At 44.0% G+C, this 9574-nt stretch overlaps 1 non-coding gene across 1 annotated transcript; it reads left to right on the top strand.

Moving 5' to 3' along the window:
* Positions 1–2020: 2020 nt before the first annotated feature.
* Positions 2021–2092, top strand: TRNAG-UCC (transfer RNA glycine (anticodon UCC)). Its single transcript has one exon. It is a non-coding gene; the product is annotated as a tRNA-Gly (tRNA).
* The last annotated feature ends 7482 nt before the right edge of the window (positions 2093–9574 follow it).

Genomic DNA, 9574 nt, shown 5'->3' with positions numbered 1-9574 from the left:
TGGTTTACGACGGGTCAGTCTAGCTGAGTACATTCTCGTACTCAGGGTTTATTCCCTCTTGTTGTAGATGACTTGCTTTATAACGGTTACTGCAAGTATTGTCTCCACCCTGCTGGTGATGAAGACTAGATCATGGTCATGATCTCCTATGTTATCTTATCATGATGCTTTTGCTGGATGTGATTATGGAACCGACTTGTATTTGAACTAAGTGTGGGGGGGGGGGGGGTTCCAACTACTTTGTTTCCGCTATTCGTGAACTCGTGTTGTAATAAATATGTGAACTCCGATGTACGCGAGATACTCGTGAACTACTTATGAAATGGATGTAACATGTGGCTTGTTATGTTGAATCATGTACGATCTTGGTTGTACGTGAGTTGGTTTGAAATCATTTGTGGTTTCAACGTACTACCGGGTTTATATGGGCTCAAGTACGACGGTTTGATCACTTCGGTGATTGCTTTTGTACTTGTGCTCTTATAAATTGGTCGGTTCTGTTACACTTAGACCCTTTGGAAAAATTAAATTGTAAATCCTATCTCTTGAGAAGTCAGTTTACTCAAATGTATATTGAAAATTTACCATATTATCGAACATAATAAATATTATTAATCATAATATATTTATAATAAGAAATTAAAGGTATAAATGATGATATTATTTTTAAAATTGGTAAACTACTAAAAAACGATATCTACGTTTTTTTAAATTTGGGAGTGATCAGTACGACAGCCACACAATTACCCCATGCGGTGCAGGCGTGCAGCACAGATACGCACACAAGGACAACAGCAGGACTGGCGTGCTGCACCTGCACCGTACCGCATGCTAGTGTGGAACACGCGCGCGTGCCGAGCGTGAAACGTGCAGTTGTACGTACGGAGTACGTTGTACGCGTCGGTGTGGGCGTGTGGGAGTGTCTGCATACCCACTGACATGAGCCACAGGTCAGTACTACGTACTGTACTGCTAGTGATCCGGCCCGTCCAATCCCCAGAAATGCCGATAGGCATGGCTGGGCGCGCGTGATAATCCCCAATCTAGATTGCAAAATCAGACAGGGTTCACATCGCTCAAGCAACTTGACAACAAGCTAGCTAGGGTCTCAAACAACTGGCGAAACTGTCCACTCCATGCACACATCTATCATTCGTTCTCCTCCATAATCTGCTAAAGAGCAAGAGAGCTTCGCCCACTGTTTTCGTCAAAAAAAAAAAAAACATCGTCAAACATTCTACAGCCGGAACGGCACTTGGTGTGCGATCTGCCACGGATGACGGCTCCAATCGAATCCGGGTATCAGCTAGGTGACTGGGACAGCAACACAGCAAAATAAAATCTGAACGACGGGTCCATCTGCTTTACCACAATTACTGTTCTGAGAAGAGGTTTCCTGTTTCTGCATGCACCCACGGTTTCATTCAGCAGAAGCCCGCGATGGAAGCCTGCGTGCCAGCATGTCACGCTCAGGCTGGTTTCAGCAGCTCAGGTGATGGTAGCTATGCTAGTGGACTACGGAATTGGAATCACGCTGTAGCGAGCGCGGGCCCTGCGTGCGATGGTGGCCCCGTGGCCACCTGATCTGGGCCCGGGGTGCTTGCCGTTGCCGTTGACGGCGTCGGGGCATCTCCGTGCAGCGCGGGCGCCCCCGCCCCCCTGGAACTCGAATGATTGAGATTTGAGAGGGGTATGGTACCGACGGCAGCAGAGGGGAGGCCTAGGCCTGGAAGGGTGGTATCAACAGTTCCATTCGAGGGCGGACGTAAAGCTACTCCTGCTGCTGAAGCCCAAGTACTACATGAAAGCAGCATCAGAGGGGAATTTCTTTTAGGAGCCGGCAGGTTTCTTTCTCAACAGTGAAAGGCTTCATATTATCAAAAGCTGCGTGCTTTCCACAATTCTACCCTGGCTGCTTTTGGTTCTCGCATCTGTGTAAAGAAGTGATCCTAAAGCCAAGATTTTACCACTTCTACTGTAATACTCACAATTAAGAACCTGTAAGCACTTTAAACACAAAGCGTTTGTAGTCCAACGGTTAGGATAATTGCCTTCCAAGCAATAGACCCGGGTTCGACTCCCGGCAAACGCAATTTTTTTGCCATCTGATTTTGTTACCTCGCTCTGTCGCTCATAAAGCTTCTCCAGGAAAACATGGAAGAGCGTTTATGATTTTGTTACCTCGCTCTGTCGCTCATAAAGCTTCTCCAGGAAAACATGGAAGAGCGTTTATGTTAGCCCGGCCTGTTTCCATTTCACGGGCCTCCAAGCACGCTCCATGGGCTCCCACTAGCTGTGTGAAACGGACGAGGGCTGAAAGATATACTAACTGGGCCAGAAGCCCAGAATCATTATTGCCCTGTGTTTCGGGCAATCATCCCCTTTTGTTTTTCAGCAAGTCAATCAACTTTCTTTCTTTATTTATCCTTTCTCGGCGAATCTCTCTTCTTCTCCTTTGGAAGGAAGGACTTTTTGTATTGAAGGCAGCGCGATACTGAATGTATATATAGCCAAATGAGGAAGATTGAGCTTTTCACGGTCGTATGTATCCACGAAGTGTATCTTTACCAGGAATCTGCAACCGTTCTGTATCTTCTAAAGATCTGATGGTTTTGTGGTCTTGCAATTTGCTGAAGCATGAATAGGACATGACCTTCATGACCTGATATTTGTTGTATATTGAACAAAGCTGCACTCAAAATGAATGTTTGAGGATTTTAGGTTATGGTTATGATACAGCTCCCGAAGGTATCACAGATATGTTGAGCAATGTTCCAGCAGGTGCTGGGGCACCTCAGGCTGCAGCTGTACTGCTGATCGATCAGCCTCCGTCTATCTAGAAACCGTTGGGGGTCTGCCTTCTCCTTTTCGTGTGACAATAAGCCATGGTCATGTTCGGCAGGACTTATTGTTGTTGCGGTTGATTTGTATGGCTAATTTGTTGTGAGAGAAAAAAAAAATATTCTATGACCGAGAAAGTATAGCTGATTCTGACTGATAAGCTCAAGCGAACAGGGCCCTGCCTCTATTCGGTCATGCCATTTTCATACCAACCACGCTCAAGGTTTGAGATCAAACAAAAGGTTTACGGAAAGAAAACTAAGGCTAGTCCGGAACTCTTGAGAGTAGATACAAAACCATTCCCCATGAGAAAAAGTTGATTGGGGAGAGAGGAGGATATAAACGCTAATGCTCTCGTGAGGACGTCCGAAGCGACGGAAGCGGCTTCCCCACTCGCTACCGCGCATCCGCTTGCTCCCATCCACGCCCCTTGCAAAAAAATCTCTCTACTGTGCTTCTTTCTCCTCTACGCTGCTCACCTGCACTGTGCATCCATGCGTTGCGGGCGCCTCGGCTGCACAGCCCGGTCGCCGCGGCCGTCTCCACCAAGCTTGCGAGCCTCCACGACAGATGCTCTAGCAAGCAGGTGAGGGGAGGAGCTTCGTGTGATGCCGCCCCGCCGGCGAGTTGCCCGCGCCATTGCCGCACCGGCGGGCTCCATGCACTGCCGCCGACCTCCACGCCAACATCAAGCTCCGTAACGATGAGTCTCCATTCGTCCAAACAACAAGGTGATATTGCGCTGAAAGCGCATATTGCAAGCATATGTTTCAAGTGTTTTAGATGTTTTAGATGTGTGTTGCAAGTGTTTCATATGGATGTTGCACAAGTAGATCGGGATGTTGCACATGTTGCAATGGCTATTATACACGTTTGTTGCAAAATGTATGTTTCAAATGTTTCAGCTATTTTGAGATGTATGTTAGCAATTGTTTCATCTAGATGCTACATATGTTTCACGCATATACAATATTTTTCTAAACGGTAAACGGTCTTTACACGATCGCCCTTCGTTTAGCGTTTAGGCTATTTACACAGTGTTTAAATGAAGTTAAACGGTCTAAACGGTTTTGTACTTTTTTTTAAAATACATATAATTATATATGTGCATGTAAAAATCAAGTATTCTAGCATTTATACATATTTATCCGAGTAAAATATATTATTTTGGTATGTATATATATTTATGCATGTGAAAAGAACTAAATATAGATATTTATGCATGTAACATATCAAGTGTACACATTTATAAATATAATAAACTTAAGTATATAAATTTATCCATACAAAACTGAATTAGATTTACCTCGTGTTCGCCTAAACAGCCGTTTAAACAGCTGTTTAGCCCGTTTAATGTTGTTTATCTCCGTTCCGTTTAGGCCATTTAGACCAGTTTTTCCGTTTTTTGACCGTTTAAATGGTCAACCGTTTAATTTCTATTTACCCCATAAACAAAACGGTTTACCACCATATACCGTTTACTAGCCGTTTAGGCGAACACTGCGCATATATTGCAAGTGTTTTTATCCGGATGTTGCATATGTTTTGCAATAACTTTTTCAAATATTTTAAGGTATTTTTACAAGTGTTTCATATGCATATTTCAAATGTTTCATATGTCTTCAGACGTATGTTGCAAATATTTTATTTGGATGTTTTAAAAGTAGATCAGGTGTTGCACATATTGCAAAAGCACTAGTGGCTTGCCACCACCTTCCCCTTATCCACGAACTCCCGGACCAGTGGCACGACCCAGTCATGGGTCACCAGAAGCTCCTACGCCCGACCTCCCAGGACGACATAGTCGAAGGGAATGGCGGCGTGGCCTTCCGAGATGACGTAGTAGAGGGGGATGGCAGCGCAGGTGCGGGAAGCGAAGGGGGTGTGGGTTCGTGTGAAATGGAGCAGCAAGTGTCAGCGTCCGGATGCGGGCATCCATCCGGAGGTCTGAGTGCTAGCCACATCAGGATATAAACCAATATTTTTTTAGATTGTAGGGCTATGCGGCTATGCCCCCGTCTTTCAATTAATATCAAAAGACCATAACATTTTATGGTTCAAACGTTTTACCAGCGGCCCTACCAGAACAACAAGCAAACTGTTCCTAAAGCGCCGAGTGAATTTTAAGAATTCGTATAAAAAAATATGATGTGCTATAACACCCTAAAATTTGACCTAATTTAAAAATCACTAAAAATTTGAACTTTTAAAACATTGCTTAGGAGCTAGCATATATAACCAACATAGAAAATTTTTATAAATAAATTAACATAGGAAAATAAAACTTGATGTGTGAAACTTGATGCGTGAATGTTTGCTTGGATTGTTGAACTTATGGTGGTACATTTTTGCACACTCATGCATTCAGATTTGAATTTAAAATCATTTAAACATATGCATACTTAAGTTGGGAAAAAGAAATAGGAAATAGAAATGGATAGAGCCACTTGGGCTTAATCTCTCCCCTCTCTCCCTCTTGGCCCACCGTAGCAGCCCAACCCCTTCCCCCTTCCCCCTTCCCTCTGTTTTCCCGCACGAGCCGACCTAGCAGCGCCGCGGCCGCCGCGGCCTAGCTTCGGCCCAAGCCTCGCCCACACTCTCTCTTCCCCTCTCCCTCCCACTAACGCCTGGGCCTCGCCCGTCAGCTTCGTCATCGACCTCACGGCCAGTAGCCATACACGGCACAGCGCCGCGCGTCAACGCTCCACCAGCGCCACCCTAGTGCTAGCAGAGGCCAGCGGCGACACGGCGACACGACAAGACCCACGACGCCCCTCCTTTCTCCTCCTCTCCTCTCTTCCCCCTCACAGTGAGCTCGTCAACACCGACACCATGGTCGCCGCCACGCCGAGCCACCGGAGTAGCCGCCAAGGCACTTCGACGTGCACGTGGGCAAGCTCCAGCTATGGCGACATAACCAGATGAGGTCAACCATGTGATCACATGGTGGATAAGCACGGCCACGAGAAATATCTCGCCGGTAGGGCACCGGCCTAGCCGGCCTATAAATAGGCCTGGCCGATGACGCTCTCGCCTTGCCCTCTCCACCATCAGCTCCACTGAAGGTGGGAACACCCCATCTCCCCCTTCGCTTCTCCTTTCTCCTCTTCCTTTCCACTTTCTCCCATTTTCCACCAATTCAGGAGTTCACCGGCGCCATTAGCGTCACCTCCCCTCTTCTCCTTCTCCGTTGCGACATTGGCCGATTAGAGTGACTGGTGAGTCCCCAACCATCTCTTTTGTTTTCCATAGCTAGTTGGTAGCTTAGGTCTCTGTGTTGCGCTACCCGCGTGCGCCCTGCTCCGCCGAGCCACCATGGCCATCGGCCATCACCGGCAAGGCCACCCCAGGGCACACAACCACCACCACTATACTCCTCACTCACTCGCACACACATACACATAGTTAGTTGTTTAGAACTAGGCCTAAAGGGCTGAGTCCACCGCACAGCACCGCCGTGACCCCTCCGACGAGCCGCCACCACCACCGTGGGCACCCGCTGCCGTCGGAGATCCAACCACCGGCTATGGCGTGACCCCACGAGCTCCGTGTTGGTATTTGTTAACGCAAATAGAAAAATCTGCAAGCGCATGGATACCGCTGTAGCTTTCACCCGGGAGTATTCCAAGGTATCGATTTCCACGGGGAACGTGAAGTGTACTAATCAAGGATCAAGATTGGCCAAGGAAAAATGTAGGTAAATGTTTTTGTGGGTAGAGAGAATTTTTCTAAGGTTTCTCTAGTTGATCTAAGAATCAAGGTTACTTCAAGGTCTACTTACTTCGGGACATTAGAACACTAGCTTCAGACTGAGATGAGAAAGGAGCTAGGAAGTTCAGACTATGGTCCTACAAACACCAACCCAAACATGGTGGACTACGTCGGCCGTCAGGGCTGTCACCACCTGGGGCTACCATAACGATCTGTAGGGCTAGGTACAATTCTAGGTAATTGCAAGACTAAGCACCACGCCTATTCTATTGATTACTACTCTAGTTTTGCAAAGACTAGAGCACTTGATGCAAGCGAGAATCCAATAAATGAACTTGAAATAAATACTAAAATTAAGTAAGTAAAGAACTTAGAAATAATAATTGAAGCGCCTGGAGATTACTCAAGGATGGGTCAAATCTGTAGAAGTACAAAGTCGAGGAAGATCTGACAGATCCGGCTCCTCCTTAGCTCTCTCCTCTTCTCTCTCTCTCTCCCTATTTTCTATTTTACAACTAGATGAGAATCATCTAGAGGGACACTACTACAAGGTGTATGAAAATATGAAGCTCTGGAGCATAGCATGGGTAGATGTGTCTCATGGAGGGGGTCTAGAGCCCCTTATATAGGAGAGAGCTAGAGTAGCGGCCAAGGAATCAAGGTGGAGTAGAGGGCAATGACTCTTGGTGGAGCAAGGGGCAAGGAATTGCGACATCATCGATCCGCGTCAACTCTCCCGACAACTGTTGGATAAACTGACCTAAAACCACCTTAGAATCAACGGTGTAGATCGTAGGAAGGAGTACGAGGCGGCGGGAGGTGATGGGCCATCCCCATGGGCTGGGCGGCCTCCCTAGTGGGTGGGGCAGCCCATTATGGTGCCAGGTGGGCTCCTCCTTCTGGTGGCGAGTCTTGGGCTCCGTCTTGAGTCCTCTTTCATAGATTTCGCGGGTTGAATCACTTGTTGTCGTCGGTTTGCTTGCTTGGAATGTATGATAGTGGACCAGGGAGCTATTTTCTGGATAAATCCTCCTGCAGTCACATATTCACCAAAGCTCATGGAATTTATTAGTTTAAACCCCTATACCTATGTTTGGTGATAGAATTAAATATAAACACAGGTTTTGTTAACGGTTTATAATTGGTGTTGGTGACCGTCAACAAGCTCCCCCACACTAGTTCTTTGCTCGTCCCCGAGTAAAGGTTAGAATAAAGTAATCATAAACATAACTATTCAAGAATAGAACTAGCATACAGATTATTCCAAAACATTCCTCGTACCTGTAGGATATGTGGAGTGGCTAACATATCTCCTTGAGCGGTTCAAAAGTGGAACAACTCTCAAAGCAAAGTCATCTTACCAAATCTCATCTTAGTAACTTGAAGTTTTTTTTAAAATTTTTTGCAAGAAAAGCATAGTTCACTTTATACTCCCCAAATGGTACTCTCAAATTGCTCAATGGCGTATGATTCCTCACCATGGCACAACTCAACACTGCCTTCTTTTTCTTCCTACTTCTAAAAAACTTATGTAGAGTTTTAATTAGGATAGGGATAAAATATGTAGCATACTTACCTTGCATATATTATAAAGTCAAATCCCGAATCCAAGGAGGGAAATGTCATACTCTTAGATCAAGATGTGCATGTATGTGGAATATTTAGCGGCTAACCTAATTCTACTATGCTCTTTGGAAATATATCTCTCTTGTTAAAACTTGAAATATTTGCAAGAGCAGGGACTATCTCTTTTTTATGGCGGGTATCTAAGTACCCATTGTTTTCAATACTCTGGACATCTTTGTGTCCATTTTTTTCAACTCTTCTCTTTTTTTTCTTTTTTTTTCTCACTTTTTCTTTTGCATAGCCCCATGTCTCTTTTCTGCAACAAAACTTTTCAAGAGAGATATTCACAAGAATTTGGAGTATTTATTTGGTGGATAAACCTATCAAACATATTTTTGTGTTCACCCCCAGTGTAGGAGTCAAACATTTTGAGGTGGATGAAAAACATGTTTTGCGTACTTCTAGTGTAGAAGCAACACATATATATGGCGTGTATGTGCTCTTAATCTTGGGAGCATGATAAATCTCTCAACAAGGGTCAACAAGACTCGACAAAACTCAACACAAAGCAAGCAGCATGTGGAAGGGTTGTATCCTACAAATACGTATATGGCTCTGGTAGTAATTTATCACCACTAAGGAGTATGTGATACTATGGTTTACAATATTTTTATCAAAAACAAATTCTCCAAGGACCTTGACTAGAACTAGTAGGATTTCTAAGCCAGAACTATATCACACTCCACAACAACTTAGTCAATATGATTTTCCTATATGATATTTTTTCCACAAGCACCGAGTATATGTAAGGAATAAACATTATGCATGCCAATCTTAAAGAGCTATATTCATATTCACTTTCAAAATTTTATCTTTAAATGTGAAACTTGGTTCTTTTTAAATTGTATGTTTAAACAATTGCAAGCAAAGAGTAAGCATATGAACAAGTGAAAGAGAATCAAACCGAATTCCAGAAATTGTGTGCAGACTCCTTCTCCAATTCATGATGTGCTCTATAGTTTTGATATAAAAATTATTTTCATTTAATTTTACAAAAAAATATGATTAATATATCTTAGAAAAATTATATCTTTTTTGCTGAAATTAAATGAAAATAATTTTTATATGAAAATTATAGATCTCGACGAGATTTACAACTTTCTAATTTTGAGTTTTTTCATTTGAAGTCGTTAAGATGCTTAAAAATTTAATGACATATTTAGATTTAAGGGTATTTTTGACTTTTCACACCTACAGTTTGACGGACGTTAGAGCCTAAATTGACGGCTAGTGGCATAGGAGGGACAAAAAAAAAAAAGTTAGAGCAATAGCACTAAAAACCGTTGAATTTTTTCAGAAAACACAAAAGACATTATAATTATTTTTTTTAATGGACAGACAAGAAATTCTCCCCTCTCATAGAACCTCGCGCCCCACCGCACGACACGACACAAGC

The sequence above is a fragment of the Miscanthus floridulus genome, chromosome 17 (assembly GCF_019320115.1).
Source record: "Miscanthus floridulus cultivar M001 chromosome 17, ASM1932011v1, whole genome shotgun sequence".
Lineage (NCBI taxonomy): Eukaryota > Viridiplantae > Streptophyta > Magnoliopsida > Poales > Poaceae > Miscanthus > Miscanthus floridulus.
This window is presented reverse-complemented; position numbering and strand designations above follow the sequence as displayed.